This window comes from Poecilia mexicana, unplaced genomic scaffold (assembly GCF_051168715.1).
Source record: "Poecilia mexicana isolate PSO_F unplaced genomic scaffold, ASM5116871v1 scaffold_6, whole genome shotgun sequence".
In the NCBI taxonomy this organism is placed as follows: Eukaryota; Metazoa; Chordata; class Actinopteri; order Cyprinodontiformes; family Poeciliidae; genus Poecilia; species Poecilia mexicana.
In genome coordinates, this window is record NW_028263375.1 from 17,968,317 (window position 1) to 17,989,752 (window position 21,436).

The window sequence follows — 21,436 nt, forward strand, 5'->3', positions numbered from 1 at the left end:
CCAACTTGGAGAGGTTTGGAGGTCAGAATTTATCTAAACAGCAGATGGTTTGTTTGGTCTCAATGGGAGTGTTCTAAAAATGAATACACAAATGAAAGTATACTTAGCTGTAATAGAAACTGGTTGTGGGGGGAAAAAAGTGGCTAAAATATTGAGTTCACGAAGTCCATATATTGACTAAAAAATTGAAGAAATGTTTCAGTCTAATCACTACAATACACAGGAACAAGGGAGTGTATCTGATCTCTAGTAAACAGCAGCACCTGTAATTTGTGAACAAATGCCATAAACAGCCAGACAGTACACAGAATGCAGCCTACCTTGAAAGTGCACAGCTTCCAATATCAATTGACATTGAATGCAATTTGACTCCTCTGCTCAAACAACCCAGTAAATAAAAAAGTATTTTACACTTTCATAAAACTGATTAGGAGTGTAGCTTTGACTATCCAAATGGAAATGTTGGGCTGCACCTGTCACATTGCAGTGAGGTGGCAGCTGTAAAGTAGTTGAACCATACTATTAGGTAGAAGTTAAAAGGTACAGCTCAGTAGTAAAATGATTTGCTCCTCTGAGCTGCGTCTTCCCTATGTCTGAAGGTTATGTAATTAACAGATCATAGTACAGTTTAAGAATAATAAGTGTGAGCAAGGCAAAGTTTAGATGTATAAAAGACTAATTATGCACACAGTGTTATGGCTCCTGTGCTGAAGAGACAATACTAAATCAACATGCTATGACGAGGCTGATCAGGTCCACCATGTGACTAAGACTTTAATCGCTGGTTGGTTATTCCTGGCCAAAAACTAGCTTGAAAGAGCATAGCTGAATGAATTATTTAGTAGTAGCCTGTAAGATCAAGCATAATTACAATATATTATTTTTCAGACTAAAAACTGACCAAATGACAGCGTAGATTTGAAAGGAAAAGAAAAAGGCGGTGCTGAAGTGGAGGCTCTCTTTTACCGTAGCGCTTAAGCTAGATGTGTAGTCCACACATTGAACTGACCTGAGTGATTTGGGGAAGAGGATGGCAGGTGTTTCCAATTTAAATTAAAAACAAATAAAACATATCATGCAGATATCTTTGCTCTACAGCAGTGAGCATTTTGATGTATGGAAATGTTGCACAAAGGCATCTGTTTTTTTTTGTGTTGTTTTTGTTTTTTTAAGTTTTGAATAACACTGTAGCAGCAGTTTCTTTCAATAGTTTATTCTCTTTAATCATAATGAATCAAAAATGACATTTACTTCAGCAGCTCTACTTTTAAGGCTTAATTCATAAGCCATCCTTAAGCAACATCTATGGTCTAACAAAGATTACAGAAAAAAATAGCTGTAGACAAATGAGAAGGCCAAGGTTAAGCTTGCAGACCTGCCATTGGGCTAATTGCCTACGTTTTTTTTTTCTGATGACATTTCAAAGGACAAATTATGAGAACATTGTAAAAGTTGTAGTTGCTACCTTACAGGGTTGAGGATCCTAACCTCAACCTGCAAAATCTCACTTTCTCTGAAACAAGAATCGAGCCTTTAGGTCTCCAAATTATAGCACTTTTATGAAGCTTTACCTGTCTTGTAAAAATGTCCCTCGAGAGACACTAGCCTCCTTCAGCGAAACTAGCAAACTGAGGTCTCTGCTTAGCAAATCTTAGTGAAACCACTGATCGCCGTGGGATCAGGTGATGGGAGAACATGCAGCCCAGCCGAGGAGGAAAGCTTCAGAGGCTATTGAAAAACCTATTGGGAGCCAAGAACAGATATTGCAGAGACAAAAAATAACAGGATTGCGAGACAACCCTGCACAGACAACATGAGAAGTACAACACCCTTGCAAATGACTGGGGAAAGAGGGCTGGCAGCATGGAGTTGTCATATTCCTCAAAAAAGAAGAAAAAGCTGCTTCTTCTACTTGATCGTTGTTGCTTCAAACATGCACTGAGATATTTTCTTTTTTTACGAAGAGCAGATAGAATAAAAATTCTGCATTGTAGGTGGTCACAAGCCATGAAATTTTAATAAATCCAAAAAATATGTAATCAAGACAGCCACCATGAAATAGGAACGTTTAGTTTTCCTCTCATCACTCAACTTTAAATCTCAAGAAGTAAGCAAGTGGCATCTGCAGACTGTTATCCCTCAAGTTACCTAAAGCTTACTTAATCAAAACAACCTCTAATCCTGGTGTAAGACGCAGAAGATCTGCAGAGCATTAAGGCACACCTGCAGTACATAAGCTGATTTCTAATGTATAATGCTGCCAGTGACAAGAGAAACACCTTCTGCAGAGACAGGGGAAACTGCATTAGCATAAGGACGCTTGCATGTTAACGTTGCCATATGTCTCTTTTCTTGAAATCTAAAGCTACATTCCCCTGAGGTCCCCACACACAACTGACAGACAGCTTATGAAATGAGCATCATAAACATGTGACAACTTTTACAATTAAACCAGTCTCAAACGGTGTAGATTTGTTGGAAAGATGAGACCCAGGCTTGATTTAAACAAAGTAAATATGCAATGAAAAAACTACAAAAGCATCTAATCTGTAAACTACTAATGTTAATGCTTGTGTCAGGCCAGTTATTATTTTTTTCCTAACTTACTTTAATTTTGACAAGCACTGGACCATGTCCTAAATTGTCTGTGCATTTTCTATGTGCTCTTAATCTTTTTCAGGGTCACAGCAGGCACTTGCTTATCCCTGCAGTCATTGGGCAAGAGCTTCATTACCGGCATGATCCAGCAGAGCTTGCCTATTCACTCTGTGTGTTTCTCCTCCTGCTACTTCCTTCTCTTTCTGTGCTGCTGCTTCCTCCAAGGATAGGGCTGTTCCAGAGGGTCAGCATGATCCCCTGCAGCTGGATGTCTCATCAGGAATATAAGAGGACCAGTAAGATGCTCTTGCTTCACCAGTTTTTTTTTTTGTTTGTTTTTTCATAAATGTAGCAGTAAGCCTCCATTTCTAGACTTTTGTCCAGATTTTTTTAATTTTATTTTCCCAGAACGTCTCTGACGTGTGGATTTTCCTTGCAGCTTCCACCAGAGCATCTATCAGTGTTCAGGTGACTTTTTGGTCCAAGCCTTGCTGATTTCTCACATTTAAAGCTTACTATTGTTCACAGAAGCTCACTGCTGGTCATCCGTCACTGATCCACTTATAACCCCTGTGTCTGTCTGCCAGTGCTGTCAATTATCACCCGCAGAACTTTTTTTCGCTTCTGCATTTCTATTTGAGAAGTACTGTAGCCTTACATTCTGCTTTTTATTGAATCTCACATGTCTGTGTGTTTCCTTCATGATGGCGACCTACCAGGAAGAAAGTAAGAAACAATCCATCCACAACATTTTACCAAAATCCCTCCTGAGCCATTCTAGCCTGTTTCTATCCCTTCGTCCAGTAGTACTTTCACTAAGGCTGACCTCCCACCAACAAATTGATTCAAAAACCCTTCCCCCTCCCATCCGGTTCTTCATTGGCTTCATAAAAGGAAAACCTCATATACAACAGGGCAAACAGGGGGGCAGGATGTCAATCCATTGCAACGTCAGAGATGGACATACAGGACCAGCAAAAGTGACTGAAGACAGCCATTTTAAAGGACAGTTAAGAGTGAATATATACATTTTCTCTGCAGGAAGACAAAGTAGTAAGAGAGCACCCATGCATGCACAGCAAGAACAAGCGACAGAGTTGCAATGCATGCTAATGGAAATCACCCAAACAAAATCAAAATAGTGGGTGGAGTCATCTTAAAGTCTTAAGTTTTTTGCAGGGTCTGCAATTAATACCATTTTATTTGAAAACCATATGAATAAAATAAGCCACATTTTCAATTCAAAAACCCTGCTAAGTTGTTGAATAACTTTGAAATGCCTTGCTGCTGAAATGTGCTATACAAATAAAATTTGATTGTTTTTGATTGATTGATTGATTGATTGATTGATTGAATAAATAAGACATGAGCTCAACAACGAAGATAATTATTGTTTTTAATTTGTTATTTAAGTTATTCAAACACCAGATTTTTTTTCTAACTCTTATTATAGCCATTCAGCTTTCAGGTTTTAAGAATCCCTGATCATTCATGCAGCTTCTTTAACAAAAAGCTTCTTTAGAATTGTGGACTGTGGATGCTAACATTAGCGCTGGTGATGTCTATGCTAGCTGCATCATGTTTTGCACTGACATGGTCAAGCTTTTACTGTTGTTTAAAAAATAAATTTATCAATGTTGTGCAAAGGTAGGCAGGATGACAATAAGTAGATTTTTTTTTTGACCACTTAACAGATCTTAATATATTCAGGACTGAGTCTGTGACAGTCAACTGTCAACTGCAACTTGCAGCAACATAATGCAACCAGTTTCTACTTTCACAATATAACACTCAAAGTTATCAAAATGATCACAAACTGCCCATCTGCCATCCTTTAAACTTGTTTTTGCAAAGACAAGATGCAAAGGTTAAAAAAACACCAGATGCTTGTTTAAATTGGGTATAAACTGACAGCTTCCTTTTATAATAGCGTCCATTGTAGGTGGTTCATCTTAAAAGGGTAGTCTGTCTCTTTTGAATATTGAACAAGCTCATGAAGAAAGAAAGAGACAGAGAAAAAAAAGCTGAGACTGACTTGAGGCCCTTTCTATTCTATTCTAGCATTCCTCCCAGCAGCTCTATGCAGAGTCACACATAAGCATAGAAGAGAACTTTCATCTCCATGACACATGATGCTGCCAGCCTTTAACTCACTATGGGAAAAAAAAATCATTTAATACCATCACAAACTACTTACACACAACTTCAAAAACAACAACAAACAGTCCAAAAACCTTCACAGAAAATGCAAAGAATTGAAAGGGGGAAAAAAATAGTAGTCCAAACAAAAAATATGCCATAGTTTCACTCTGTTTTGAAGGCCAGGGCATAAAAGTGTTTATAAAAGAGATTTACAAACAGTGAGTGACGAAGCATGTCTAATGTGCATTGATAAATCATGTCAGTCTCAAAGCAGCAACTTAAAAGCCTCTGTCATCTCAGAGTTTTAATCAGGTCGTTGGGATGACTAAAAGCCTCTGGTCACTCAACCTAAGAGAGTGCATGGTTCATGTGGATGCAGCAGTTCTGACAAATGAAAAGTGACAGCACCATTAAAGTACAAAAGGATTTAAAATTAATTAGAAATTAAAGCTCTTTACACCTGTTAAAAGACCTGTTCAAGTTAGCTTTAGGTTTAATGTAATCTTAACTTTACTAACGATCTACTAATTGCTGTGACTTTAACATTCTTCGGGATTCAGCAATAGTGAGTACTAGAAACTAATAGATGGTCTTTGGTGGCAGCAAAAGATGAGGGTGATGGCAAAGAGGCCTTTGAATACCAAAGGCGTGGAGATCATCATCAAAAATAAACCATCAATGTAGCAGTGAAAATCAATTTTAAGAAATATTTGATTTTTCTGCTGATTAAGAAAGATATAAATAATTGTTTATATGCATTTTTTGCTAAAATAGAAATAAAATATATACATATATAATAAGAAAAAGAATACTATAAAAATAAAATTTCTCTCAAGATTGGTTTTAGAGTGGTCGCATGTAGGTTTTCAAGACAAGACGGAAATGTGCAATTCTGAAATGAGGTGGTCTGAACAGATGGAAGTGCTTTTGCACTTTTGCTCAACACCCATGAAAAGATGCAGGGTTCAACGAGCATCAAAAAATACCATGCAAGCACAGATGGAGAAAAAAAAAATAACTTTTATGAATAAAAATGGCATTATGCCAGCATTTGCACCCCTGCTGGGTTTGCACCTGCACAGAAATAGAGCCATGTTTGTTCACTGCAATAAAGCTACCGCACATCTTTTGCAAAGCTGAAGTTCATCTATTTTCATCCAAAATGTCTTTAAAATATTTTTAGCGCTACAATGTACTTGATGGCAGTTATTGAGAACCCCAGTTTTGCTAAGATTTGAATACCAAAAGAACCACTTGCATTTTAACTGCGTAAATTATCTGGCTTGGCATCAGAAATAGGTTTAGCAACCTCCACAATTCAATCTGGAGAGACTCACACAGAGAAAAAGCATCAGTTAGAAAGTTTTATTTGACTTGGAAGTTCTTTGGTGCTCTGACCCCGGCCCAAGACGTGCATGCTGAGGGTCTAAAAAGGGTCTTGAGTGATAATTGGCTGAGGTGGAGTGACGACCTGGTGGAGACATGGAAAGTGGATAATGCAGGTAGGCTGGAGAGTCTCCTAGTTTAAATTTAGGCATATTTTCTTGGCACACCTTGATAAAAAAAAAAAAGGAAAACCCAATAAAGAAAATCGATTTTCATACCAGCAACACAATCTCACACCTTAAAAAACAAAATCCATGGAATAATTCTTTGTTAAAGTTTGTTTTTACTACTGTTTTAGTGGAACAAACGATTAAAATATTTCTTTCAGATTTTAGATGGTGCCGTTTACTGCCAATGCTTTTGATTCCTGATGTGCAACAGCAACATTGTGTCATGAAATAGGCTTTTATTAAAACTACAGAATAATAAATGCACTGCGTCAAAGTGAAATTCTGTTAGGACAGAGGCAATGATTACATTAAAAAAAAAAAAATTAAGAGATCTATCTTTTGCCTAAAGGACTTTGCGTGGGAGTGGAGTCATCAGAGGACTGTTCTCAAGGAAGCATGAATGGGTTTAGCAATAATTTGTGTACAAAACATCCTCATTCATTAAACTAACTGGCATTCAGAGACAGCTTTGTCTCCCAGCTGGGGTAGTGGGAACATCTTCATGCTTGAGTTCGGAACTTAAAATTAATAACAGTCAAAACAACAACAGAATGATGAACATTTACTGTTGCAACAGAGAACATAGAAATAAAAATGTTATTACTTTTGCCTACTTTCGTTCTGTAACTAAATGCTGATAAAATCCAGGCACAGAAAAATAAAGCCATGGAGATTCTGAAAGGTGTGCTTTTCCTATTGTGTATGCAAAACACAAATGTAATGTGAAAAATTAAAACGCACACTGAAAGAAAATTTGGGTAAATGAATATTCATGCCCTGAATTGGACTAACAAGCACACTGAGTCTTAAAATGTCTTTTCATAGTCAATACACAAGCATTCACTTCTTTTTGTGTACTAACTGCATTTGCCTGATTGCTTTTTCTGTTTATGAATGGTTTGTTTTGAGAAAGGCCTTGGCATGGGGTATGAGGCATCACTTAATCCCCTGGCAATAAGAAAGAAAGGATAAGAAACAATGTGAAAGCATGGCAGAATAGGCAAGCAATGATGCTTCTCAGTGGTGATCATTGCAGCATTCTCTAGCACAGCATGCTCAATGGATTTTCTAGTTATACTGTATGCCTCAGTTACTGCCAACCGCCAACCAGCTGAAATGACAATATGCGCCAAACACATGCAACCTTTACTGAAAGACATAATGTTTTGGGGGTGGGGGGAGAAATCCACCCTCCTTTAGTGCGTTGCATAAAAGTGGATGCAATGAGACAGAATAGTAGAATGTGGTTTTTGTTACTGTAATTGTTTCACATCTTACTTTGGCATTGACAATGTATCATATATCTCTGACTTACAGTGAAGAGTGAAAAAGAGTTTTTCATTGATTTTTTTTTTTTTTTGTAAGAATAGCTACATAGGCAGAAATGTGAGACTGGCAGCCTGGTCATCTTGAGGGGCAAGGCTGTGGATTGCCTTGAATGTAAACAACAGGATTTTAAATTGAATTCTGAATGTGACAGGAAGCCGGTGAAGTTGTAAAATTGGAGCAACATTGGTCAAATGAGGCCATTTGGTAATGATACAAAGCAGCAGAGTTTTGAACCTGTTGAAATTATGGATAGTTTATGAGGCAGAGCAACCAGAAGAGAATTACAGTTATCAATTCGAGAAATGACGAGACATACTGTGGACCAAAACAGAAGCAGAGCGCAGGGAGAGGAATGGATGAAGTCGGTTAATATTACAGAGGTGGAAGTGTGCAGACCGGATAATATTATTAATATGAGAGGGACGAACCTGGTGCTGTGGGTAGAAAGATCTGGGTGTCATCGGCAAAACAGTGGAAGTGGATGTTAAATTTACAAAAGATATTGCCAAGGGAGAGAAGGTAGATGATAAAAAGAAGGGGTCCGAGCACAGAGGCCTGGAGCACACCAGAAACCACGGGGGGTAGATGGGATTTGAATGATTTAAATTGAATGAACTGAGTGCGACCAGAGAGATATGACTGAAACCAAGCGAGGGATGTGTGTGTGATACCGATGGACGAGAGTCTGTAGAGCAGGACTGTGTGAGAGATGGTATCGAAAGCTGCACCGAGATCAAGGAGAATGATCTTGGTGCAAAAAAAGTGTAGAATTATATTCCATCGTTGTAGAGAAGACTGATAGCATGGGATGGGTTTAGTGGCTCTAGCACATGGAGCTAACTGTGGGTCATGGAGATGACAGAAAAACTGAGGGGACCTAAAGAGTTGGACAAACTAGCAAAGACAGAGACGGCGCTTGTTACACTTGGACAAAAGACATGTCGGAACTGGACTCTCCGGAATGGGCCTGAACTCATCTACCCCTCCTCACACAAATCCTCACACAAGCATTTGTGTGAATTTTACAGGATCACACAAATGCTTTGGTCAGAGAAACAACTTCTGACGTTGCCGCACTGGGTCAGTTTATTGAACTCAGAGATATAGGAAGAAGAAAATATGGTCCTTCCGCTCTGGATCACGAGCTCAAATCTGAAAATGTCACATAAACAGCAGCCTAAAATACTGTAGCAGTTTGGACTGCAGCAGGTGTGGAAAACCAGACGTGCCACAGTTCAGTAAATCAAAATATATATTTATACACATGAAAATGTTATTAAAACTTGAAATTCATCTAAGTTTATCCGGACCAAGGAATATACACTTGACAGCATCATTGTACTCCATTAGGTAAAACATTGGCCAATTTTGCTTTGTATTGTCCCCACCTGGTGACAGTGACATAGTAGGACATGATTCCATATTAGACACTTGATGAAGATGAATAAACGTAACTTAGGTTGTGGAATGCTTTGTGACTTTCTGGCTGTAGAAGGCACTTTGTAAATAAACATTACGTGTTTATTTGCTTATTTAAGACTGTTAGCATACTACTGAATAAAACAATGTAATAAGTGCGTCTGTAGCTGTAATGTACTCGGAATTGGAATTGTTCCTGATGCTTTAACAAGTGTTCACACTATCATTTCATCATTTTGAACATGGTTGTTTGGTTTAGGAGCAGCTCCGAAGCCACCCATATTCAGATAGGCTGCCTCCAGCTGTATCTGCCTCCTCTGCCCTTGACGTCCATGTTCTGCATATCTAATCCTCCACTCACCCCCTCACTTTGCCTTTCCACAACAGTCTTCTCTTCTTTTGCTGTCAAGTGTGCCTCAGTGTATGAATTTTACAGGTTCAGAGATCAAAGTGGAGAATCTCAGTGGAGATAAAGACTGAGAGAAAATGAAAGTAAAGATAAAGAAAATTTTAAACCCCCTCCAGTCTCCACATTTAGATGCTTTTTTTTAAATCACTTTGTTTATGTATTTTACTGCAACAAAGTTGATGCTCAGCTTCCTTGTTTGGACTGCTTAACCTGCCAGCTACACAACAGAGAGTCAACAAGCCTATTGATTTCTTTTATCTTATTATAAATTTAAATAGCTTTACTACACAGTCGGTAGAAAAAACAAACATCAAAACTGATTTGAGTACAAACAGTAAATTAAAATTTAAATATAGAGATTATCAGTTCTCAAAATTAATGTTCAGGTTGAACAAATCAGTCTAAAAATGATCAAATGCCAGAACAGTTTATGATAGGATATAATGCTTCACAATTTTTTTTAACAACTTTCAATAAAAAAAGAAATGGTACTTTATACCATCAGTAACAGTTGTTGATCCCAAGTTGGTTGAATTTTGTTGTCCATTCCAGAACAACAAAGAAACACACAGGAGTGTGAACACATTCATTCCTAAGGCCAATCTAGAGTTTCCAATTAACCCATCAAGCACATTTCTAGAGTGTTGAAAGGTTTACGCTGAGGGAAACCACACATGGTTGGAGAAAACATGCAAACTCTTTGCAGAAACACCCCAAGCCCAGATTTGATTCCAGGCCCTTGTTGCTGCAAAGCAACAATGCCAACAACTGCACCAACATGCAAACCTTTACCGAACTCACAGCACTCAGTATTCTTTAAAAATGTCTCTACACTTAATTGTCACTGGGTTTGAGAAGGCAGCTAAAGTCTTCAGCAAACGTGCGTCTTTCTCTCTTGAGAGTCTTTGCAAAGAGATATGTGTGCAAAAGGTGACTATGATATATTTTGACTCCTAACATGTTTGTTTTGCTGTTAATTGTATGTGGGGGAAAAACAACTTACAGAGAGTATTTATCCTGACTTATTAACCAGTTACTTTAATTTGAGCATTTGTAATTACTGAGCGATGTAGGAACTCTTCTCCCATATGGCTGTGGATTGAGCCTCAGCTAATCATACCCTATCAGTAAAGTTGTAGACTGGATCCAGATTGACTTGTCGCTCAATCTGTACTGGGGACTGGACATTGAGAACTGCTGACGTACAGCATTTTGAAGTACTTGTTACTGTTATTAGTTTTCCAATTTTTCTATCTTACAGTTATGACAAATGTACTGATGCAAGCAAGTTTTGGAATGGCAATATAAAGTGTCCTATAAAGAGGAATAAAATATATTAGTGCTTTTTTATTATGTATGTTTAATGTTCTTCTTATATCAGCCCTGATATTATAAAATATATGCAAAAAATAAAATAAATCTGATATAAAAATACAAAGCAGGAATCCTGGCATGTTTTAGAAAGTATAATTTTGTTACAAAAGACCAAGGCCATAGATCCAAATTACTAAAACTTTTTTCACTCATTTTTGTTTTACCCCAGGTTAGAGTACTGATGGATTAGTTTTGTTGAGCAGATGGTATTAAAGAATGGGATGGGAGCATTTGGTCTTAATTAACCTTTCTATTCTGTGGCATCATTAATGTCAATCAGGTGCTGTCACCAGGGATGAACCCGGGCTGAAGAAAATGAGCCAGGGTGCAAATGAAGAGAGCAGCTTGAGAAGACTGCAGAGGCAGAGGGAAAGAAGTGAACAGCTACACAGAAAGAGGGGGGGGGGTTGTGGGCTGAAGCGCAAGAAGAGTAATCTACAGGAAGGAAGAGCAGTTTGACCTTGTGTGAGTCAAAGATAGAGTCTGTGGTTGGTGCGATGTCTCATTTATAAAATTTAAGCTGCTTTGATAAAAAAAAAAAAAAAAAAAATGGTTGAGTACGCTGCAAACTTTTGACCTGCGTTCGGATGAACAAGTAGTGTTGTTTTGGAACATGACAGGGAAAACAAATTAGGAAAAAAATCCACTTCAAAAGCATTTGAAATGTCACAATTGAGTCATTTTTTACCATCACTATAAAGAAGGGCAGACAATGTTAATGGCTTTTCTGAAAAGGAAGTTAAGTGTTTGTGAAGTGCTTTTGGTCGTTTCCAGCCACATCCTGGAGTGAAAATCGCAGATTAGAACTTGCACTCTGTAAAGAGTAATACCTGAGAACAAAGCAAAGCAAATGTCAACGTCACATAAATGAAAGGGTTGTTAGGCAACAGGAAGTGCATCAATGTTTATCTTAACTATTAATAATTATGCTTAATAATTTATTATTCATTCATATTTTAACAGAGCTGAAGTTTATTTTAGTGAAAAGGAGTTGAGGCTCCACCAGAATAATTAGCCAAACATCTTCAGTTTCTTATAAAGAGATTAATTCAGTGTTAATGGACCTCAGTACTCCAATAAAGTGTGAAAATTTATGAACAAAATAGCTCAACCTTACCGTTAAAATATTCAGTCGATAAGTTCTACACCTACACAACCAATTATTCAATCCAAAGATAATGGATAATCAAGAATCAAACTAATGGACCATTAAAACCGGGGTGGAAAAAAAGAATAACTTCAAGACTAATGAATCTGCCCAGACACTTAAAAAAATAAAAAGAAAAGGTTTGGTCTTTCTGTAAGGTGATCAGTCTCGGATTCAAAACAATGTTCAGGGAATGGTAAAAACAAACCAGGCGAGCTGGATGGAAACCTGGAGGGCTCTCTGTAAGAGCAGGTGGTAAAATTGCTGGTGTTTAACGGCCAAAAGATGAACCGCTCATTGACGCTGAACAGCTGTGGATTTTTGGAAAGGCTGGTCTGCATGTCACAAATCTCAGTTTCAGGCATAAGTAAAGATTGTTAGTTACACACACAACCCAACCTGAAATTTTTGCTTATACTTTGAAGAGTTTTAAAGTCCTCTTTCCCATCCAGCAGGTTAGAAGAAAATGAATCCACATGATCTACACCTCCGATTCACGTCTCTGGACGGGTTCAGAGTCACCCGGTGACATCGTACAGTAGAGTTGTGTGTCATCTGTGTAGTTATGGTAATTAGTCATATTTTCTGTTGTAACCTGAACTAGTGGGAGCTTTGACATTTTGAATCGGAGTTGCGCCAGCATTGAATCTTGAGGCTACATATTTAACTCCTTATTTCAGGGTGTTCTTCTGTTATGTTCTTATATTCACATGAGGAGGCAGAGTTGTTTTCTGTGAGACTGGGAAGTGAGCAGAGAAACAACAAACTTTAAGTGCGTCTTCCCGACGGTGTAACACCCAAAACTACAAGAGCTTATACTCTTCCCCCACACAGTATTTATTTATTTAACTTTGAATGAAACGGTTCTCCGTACTCGCGTTCGTTTCACTCAAGAAGACAAGAGTCATGGCTTCATCCGTACAAAAAGTTTTCATTATAATCACTTGGTTTTACAACTATAACCGTTTCAAAAATAGAGAGGGAAGCAAACTAAAGAGGAGCCACCGCCAAGTCACTCATGTAGCACACCGATGTTCACTCACTGGAAAATAACCCAAATTAAAAACTGTATGCATCACACACAAAGAGGACGTCACTGTCAAGGGTGAAACCACACACCTGCCAGAAGCTCCTAGTAGATGCAGAGGAAAGGATAGTTAGAAAACAAATTGTTGCCAGTTAGAAGCAAAAACTAAAATAACTGGACGCACATACACACAGTGCGCCTTTCTGTCTTCACAAGGACTTTGCATTGAGTTCCATTCTCTTTTCATTCATTTCTATAGCGTAACCCAGACTTTTGCCCTAAACCTAAACCAGTACACACCTCTTAACCTAACCTCTCAACTCACTCTTAATTTATAACCCCAAAACAGGACTTCTCTTTATGGGGTCTGGGCTTCTGGCCTTGTATTGACGTGTTTGGTTGCCTCTATTTTACAACAAATGCAACAAACTAGTTCACACATGATAAATGACATCTCCACGGTGCTCCCAGACAGCAGCTGTCATGTCCGGCTTTTAAACCAGCGTTTCCCTGGCTTGCTCCTCCAATGGGGCTTTCATGCTACACACTTTTGCATGAGACCATGAGCATGGCTGGTAACTGATGCAAGAGTTCACTTTTCCTTCTGGGCTCAACACAAGGGAGGCAACATCACTTACTCTCCATTAATTTCCTACGGAACCTGCACGATGAGGTGACAGTCGCTTGCTCTGTTCCAGCCAAGTGGCCGGTAAAATTTGTGCATGTAGACACGCAAACGCAGGCTAACAAGAAAGTCGAACAATGTTCAAATCTTGTCACTAAATTTGCTATTGCCATTCCATGTGTTGGTTTCATCCTGAGTGATGGAAAAGTGATGCTTTCAGCTGTCATTTGTTGCTCCCCAAGCACATTACTCCAAGGAAACGACCAGAGGAGTCAATCAGTGTACTGAAGTAAACATTTTTGTTTTTGATGTATTGCTTATTGAGACAGGTCTACCTCTTGCACATAATTAGTGGACCTGTTAAGTTTAACCTGATGGTGTCTGTGTTTACTAGCTCAGATCCAGTGGAGACGCAGGAGCAGCTGAAGAAGAGAATGACCTGCAGAGTGAGTAGAAGCGGGCATGCATACTGTGCCAGTGGAGAGCTTAGCTTTGAAACAATGCTGGCTCTCTTCCACTGGCAAGTCGAGCACTAACCAGCTAATGTGCGGTTCGGTTCTACCCCAGGGAGTGAGCTTTTCCATTATACGGTCTGTTCCTCGCTATTGTAGGCAGGACGTGAGCGTGTAGCAGCTGTGGTCAACTCCCCAGTGATGTTTAGGCCGACACTCAGCTCAATATGAAGTGCTATTCTCTCCATGACAAAGGCTCACAAGACAGAAGTTCACAAACTTGTTGCATGAAGTTTCCCGTGGCAACTGTTCAGCTGTGCAAAACGCCTGGGTGGGCTGAGTGCCACCTTTGAGGCACAGCTCCGCCTCGGAGCCGCAGTTTCCAAGCTTTCGCTCGTCTGCCTCACAGAGCTCCCCTCCTCCGTGAGTCTCCCACTCAGCTCCTTCAGGCTCGGCAGAAGCAATTAGCAAACAGTTTGGTGAAGTGTGCATCTGTTGAGCTCATTACACCATCTATTTCTCAGTGAAATGCTGGCAAATATGTTGTTAAAGGGGGAGTGGTTTTGTGATGATGTCCTGAAGGCGGAGTTTGAGAAAGAGCAACATATTTTTAAAGAGACATAGGTCAGGATTCAAGGCATTAAATAACAAAGTCAATTTTCTTTTTTTTTATGTCATATTTGATAGATATAGCATTTGTATAACAACCGATGGAAACATACCATAGTACTTGACTGTGCTATAAAATGACCCCATGTTCCTGGAAAGTACATAATACTTCCATTTTAAACTTTCGCACAAATGACTGTGTATGTTTGTGTTTCAATGTGCAAGACAAGGCTCTCCTCGTGATATAATTGCCATTAAAGAGGTCTAGATGTTTCTTATGTGGCAGTTCAATTGAGCAAATGCTGACATGAATTCAAATAGAGGACCCTTGTCTGTAACCTCAAGCCAGCTATTTGCCATGGCGTCTGTGTAGATAATGTGAGGGGACACGAGGGGCGGGGATGTGACACTCATTGCATGCACCTCTGACTTTGGCAGGCAAGCCTGAAGAGCTATGTGAAAGTGAACTGATTTAGGCTGCTACGACTAGCGACCGTTCGTCACACCAGAACCAAAGTAAATTTGAGTTAAATGAACCCTTATGGATGGTGTATTGGTCCTGACTGCAGGCAGTCAGCATCCATTTGGTAATAGTGAACCACAACAACCAAAAGACTGCCTCAGGTTTCCCTATTTCACCCTTTTTCCCCCTCATTGCTTTCTGCTTAGGTGTTGAACCATTTTTAAATTATCAGCTGGGTTTTTTTGTGCTGATATCATACCTGTTGAGGTTTTCAGTTATAAATGAACTCTGTCTTTTCTGTGGCTTTATTACTTCCATATTTGGTTTTATTAATTTTTCTCTGACCTCGGTTGTCTTTTCAAAAATACTCCTGTTTGATTTATGGATATATTTGAATGTGAAGTCTGAACTAAACCCACAATGTTAAAGCACGACCCTGGGTTAATATCGTAAGTTAATATTTCATTCTCCCCTGTTGCAACTTTGGTCATTGAGACAGTGATGATAGGCTATTATTAGTGAGTGATGGAGTGATTGCTAATGAGGAGGATAGGGTAGGCAGCCAAGCCCTAGTTGATGAAGTGTGATAGATAAAGGATGGAATTGTCTCTCTAATGTGTAATTGAGTTTGAAAAGACATCATCATATTGAGGAAAAAGACGATTACAGATGACCCCCTATTATTTTATTATTACCACTACCTTCTAGATACGAGAGTTTTCATGTTTCCGTGTCACTTCCCTTTATGGTTAATGAAGGCCTCGAAGAGACAGATTGCGTCAAGATTGTAATTTCTCAAGAAATTTAAGCATGCACATGTGTCTCCTGTATCTTAGAAAACTACACCATCCAGACACTGAATGGAAAAGACAAGTGGAGACCGTCATATATGGGTAATAAGTTAATGATTTATGAAACATCCATAGATGGCCTTTGTGTCGCTCATTGGCTCTCCTCTTTCCCCTCTTAAAATTCATTAGTATCAATAGCTTTGAATATGTAGGCTCTGAGTGCTCATATTGTGAGACAGCCATGCCCATAAATTTGGGGTAGACCTTTTATAGCTGAATATATTGTTTTAAAGAATTTCCTCATATGCATTCACTTAAGACATAATTTCTGCATTGCTCTTATAGTTAAATCCAACAAGAGGTGACCATACCATTTTCTTTCTTCATATAGAGCCACTTAGTTTGATTACCTTCCACTCCTGGCACGCCACCACTCACAGACCTGTCAAAGCCTTACACAGAATCATCCTGCCACTTTACACTGACAGTGTAACAAAGATTAAATGTATGGATCGGTGGTTTTCGTTGTGGACCACCTGAGTGGCAATGACTTGGAATAGCATCACCTCCCTATCTGGGTCATGCCATGGTACACTTGGGTTTCAGGCCAGTGGGAGCTGATCAGTCAGTGAGCAAGGCATTAATCTGCTGTGACATATAGACTCTCCCCCTTGGAGGACGTCCGGTACTGGGAATCGGTCCAACAGCAACGACTATTGCTGATAGAGTAATGTAGGATGTCAGCGGAGCTGGCATGGATTGAAGAACTGAGTACGAAGAAAAGAAGGTGAACAAACAGAATGTAAAGATGCTGTATCAGCGAGGGAGACAAATGGGACGTAGAAAGTAAAAAGACGAATTGAGTATGTCGGGAAAATGATAAGAGTTACAATATGTTCTCTTTCCTTTTCCATCTTATAATTAAATAACTATTATTTGAGGTAAAGAGCTACTATCCAGCAACTTCTAAGTGCATTCTTTCTCTTTCTCCAACATTCAGCCATTTGAGCCACATGTGTGCAAGCAGGACAGTAGCTCTGGAGGACTGGACTTAGCAAGCCCTGATTTCAGGAATTTTAAAAGCTTTCATAATTTAAGTTCATACAGGTTCAAAATAGGCATGGCAGACAAGTAGAAGACACTTGGTCATCGTCTTAATCAAGGAAAATACAACATTAATCCCAATACTTTTATTGCAAAATGTCAAAGTGTTGTGACTCCAGCATTTGTCTTCCCAGTTGCTTATTTTTGTTTATTTGTTTATGATATGAATATATTTGCAGATCACAATGGTCTAAGTTATTTTATTGATCAGTGATTAATGATGGCCACACATGCTCGGGTAAGTAATAAACAGGAGACATCAGTCAACCTTACAAGAAAACTTGTTTTAGCCTCTTAAGTCTCAGCTATGGCCAAGAGATAGGCTTTGTTCACAGATATTTTGCAAAAAATATTTTAGAAACCATTTTCTAGCTTTTATATATATATATATATATATATATATATATATATATATATATATCTCCCTGGGGCTCAGAGAGAAGTAGTTGTCTGACTGTTAAGAGGCTGTTGGTTTCATTCCAGCTTCCACCACTACTGCAGGTTGACATGTCCTTGGGTGCTATAAATGCAGTCCATTACTTACACACAGGGTGTAGTTCAGCACAGTACAAATGTCTACTTTCATGACTGCAGGAAAAAAGTTACTTTTATATATATATATATATATATATATATATATATATATATATATATATATATATATAAACAGAAAATAAAATCGGCTTAAGAAATAGGCATTAAAATATAGGCTGAAAAGTATCTGGAGTACTGAAGTTGACTAATAAGAGTTGTAACTCCAGTGTCAAAATGACTTCTCTCAGCATGTGTTTTACTACATGAAAGCAAACAATGACAACACCGAGTCTCATTTCTGCAAGATCTGTTCTCTAACATCCCTTTGAGAGGAGAACTGTGGGGGAAAAAAAATGACCTCAAACCCAGACACCAGGGTGAGTTTTAAAAAGAAGGGAAGGAATCACATCTTAACTTTTTTATTCTCTTGGACAGTTTTCTCTCACTCAGAATCAGATTGGAAATAGGAGAGTTCATCTCAGCTGAAGTGCTTTGGTTTCTGTATCATGAAATGGAAAAGTGTAACATTTGCAATTCTTCTCAGAAATATGCATTTATTACCATTCTTTCTTGCATTAAATATAATGTATGATATAAATATAACATTGGCTGTTGCATCAGTTTTTTCAATTGTACAAATGTCCTTCAGAAATATATTTTTAACAAAACATATTACCACCTTCATAATGCATCATGCAAAGCTATTATATTTTAAATATTCTAATATTTAGGGTTGCACCGATAAATGGGCCAGCCAGTATATCTGCTGATATTTGCATGCGCAGCCTTTCGTATCCAATAATCTCATCTACCTCGGCCAAACTCTGAAAATGAACCACTGTCCCCTGTTGCTCTGGCCCGCGAGAGGTTCGACAGGCAGACCAGCCACACCAGGTCTTATCTGGCAGTTTGAAAATAACAATAGCCACTCCACTGTTGCCTACTAAGTGACTTTATTCCTATATTTAGCAACATTTCTGATGAAACATGAATCTGTAAGTCAAAATCAGAATCGTCAGGTCAGGTTTTTTTAAAGATTGGTAATCTGCGATCTGTCAGAAAACTGCAATCAGTGCAGCTGTAGTAATATTTCTTTATCAACTGAATTTAGCTAAGCGTGACCATCAACAATAAAGCAATAAAACTCAGGCACTTCCTCTTCTGGTTGCATTATGACAGTTTGTTATGAATACATTTATTTAACTCTTGCATGTATATACTGTCTGTAGGGATGTCGCCATGAATGTTTTTTGTTAAAAGAAAACTAATAGACACAATCGATGTGCCATGCATGCTTCTGAGTTTGTATAATTAAATGGATAATTGAAAGACAAGTGTCCAATATAACAGCAGTATGGTGTTCGGTTAGTACGATCATTTCTTGTTCTACTCCATGTTCACACAGCAGGTCTTGATGCACAAGTGGATGGGATACCTGTTCTAAGGTGACAGAAGTCGATCAGTTCTCTGTTTGAATCCTATGTCTTAAGCTTGCTTATTATTTGGAAGGTACATCCTGGTAGACTGATATGTACTGCTTACCACTGCACATCTCAAACAACTTCTTCTGTCAGTCCACTCTACTCAAACTGGCCCCTGGTGAAATTGAGAAAAACAAAGGGTGAGTTTAAGACAAAAAGCACAGGAGGATATATATATATATATATATATATATATATATATATATATATATATATATATATATATATATATATATATATATATATATATATAAAGCTGTTTTCTAGATTATCATATCTTATTGTCCTAGGTGGTAGGATGAGCTTAACAGTCACTCCTTCCTCCAATGCCCATTTTGCCTCCGAGGAATGTTAAGCATAAACATCAAAGGATAAATTACATTAATTTAGCACTCTGATGTTAAATTGTTGTTCCAGAAACTTTCTTTCATATGAAATGCAGAGGAAGATCCCAAACCTCTCTGCATCCTAATCGTTAAACATTTGCATAAGTGTCCTGCACTGGTGCATTGATACCAAGGGGAAGGTGGAAGACTAATGGACCAATGCATATGCTGTACAGGGAATCAGGTGCACTGAAGTCACGGTTACTGCACACCCACAGGGCTTTGAAGACAAAGGCTGAGGACCCACCCCGCAAATGTCAGAGAGAGCACCTGCTGCCATGAATAACTACTGAGATAACAGAAGCAGGACACATGACCACCTGCTGGGAGGGCATACACACGCCACGTTGCTTCACAAAGGACTGAACAGATTTAGAAGAACAAGAAACAAAATCCCAGCATGAAAGTTAATTACCACAACATAGTGTAACACCCCAAGATCTGACTTTGCTGTTCTAATTACAGAACAATTGTTTTTTTGTTTGTTTGTTTTTTTAATAGCTATGGGTGAATTCCATTGGAGTCTAACATTACTTTTTTCCCTTATTTGTCATAATTTAAAGAGTTCTTACAATTGTTTAAACTACATTCAATATCGGACATTTCTGGTGTGAAAGAAATTGTAAACTAATAAAAATGAGGGCAGAAGTCATACAAACAATCAAAAGGAGACAAAGTCAAAACATCCAGCTGCACCTTATTCACTCTCAGCATATAAAAGTTATTATAATTGTATTTTTTTTTTCTGTCCTTCATTTCTGGCTAAGCGGTAACTGTGCTCCACATAGCCGAGCTCAGAGGGCGGTGATAAAGCACTTGAAGTTTGCTTGCCTGCTGCTGTGAGCAGATCTACAAGATGTATTTAGTACTGGATAAGTTAGAATTCCCTTAGTGGGAAATTAAACAAGTACAAGTTCAGAGTATACATCTCACATGATAGCTCAAGTTCAACAAGATGTCAGTTGTTTGATAATTTAAGGTACCGTTAGTTTAAAAAGCTCAGGGGCATCTTTTTGTCGACTGCTGCAGAATCTGTTTCAGAGCTTCTGCAGTTTTCCTCCAGAAGATTGTTGCATGTTTTAATTTTGACTGTGCCAGAAATAAGAAAACTGGTTAATCCAACGGCATATAAATACAATATAAATTACATTTTTCCAGGTAGCACTTTGGAGGTTTTTCAAAAGTCCACTTTCCCGGCCAAAAGGTTAGAGGAAAAAGTGGTCGACAAAGTATGTGTCTGTCGGAAGCTGACCCCAAACACCTAAAATCCCTTTCTGTCAGGCTGTGGGCTTTGTTGTCGGAGTGAGTTCCTGTCTGTGGTGTCTCCAATGCAAGGAATCTTGGGGAATGTAGGTCAATCAGTCCTTAATCATAATAGAAGCTCCACAGCTGTTTATTTAAACTTAGTTGAAAATCTTTATTAATCTAAGTTGGTAGTTTCAAAAGTACTTCTTAGAAAACAGTCTTTACTTTTCTGAATAGAGCTGAAGCATTATCACCCTTACAAGTTTTAAAAATATCATGGTATCTGATCAACTACAAAATCCAGAGATTCAACTCAGTATTGGACCAGTCTTAATTTAATCACTGCAATGATTGCCATCTAATACAGGGATGTCAAACTGTCGGCCGACATTAACGTCATGAATGTCCACTGACAGCCAATTGTGGAAGAATGTATTAATAAAAGTACCTATTAAACTGTTAAAATATTATCATTTTCTCTGTATTCAATGAGTATTTCTTAAAATGCATTAATTAATATTGCACATATTTTCACATTGATGTAATTTGGTATTAAACAAATAAAAACTGATTTGATTTGACTGATAAAATAATATTTAAGCACAACTGTAGTGGTAAAGTTCTATTTATGTTGCCCACTAGGTCTTAAGGGCCACATGAATAAAATTTGGCCTGGGGTCCTTGAGTTTGAAACGTGTGATATATTATGTTGAAAAGTAACTTTTTACTTTTTGGTCTTATACAG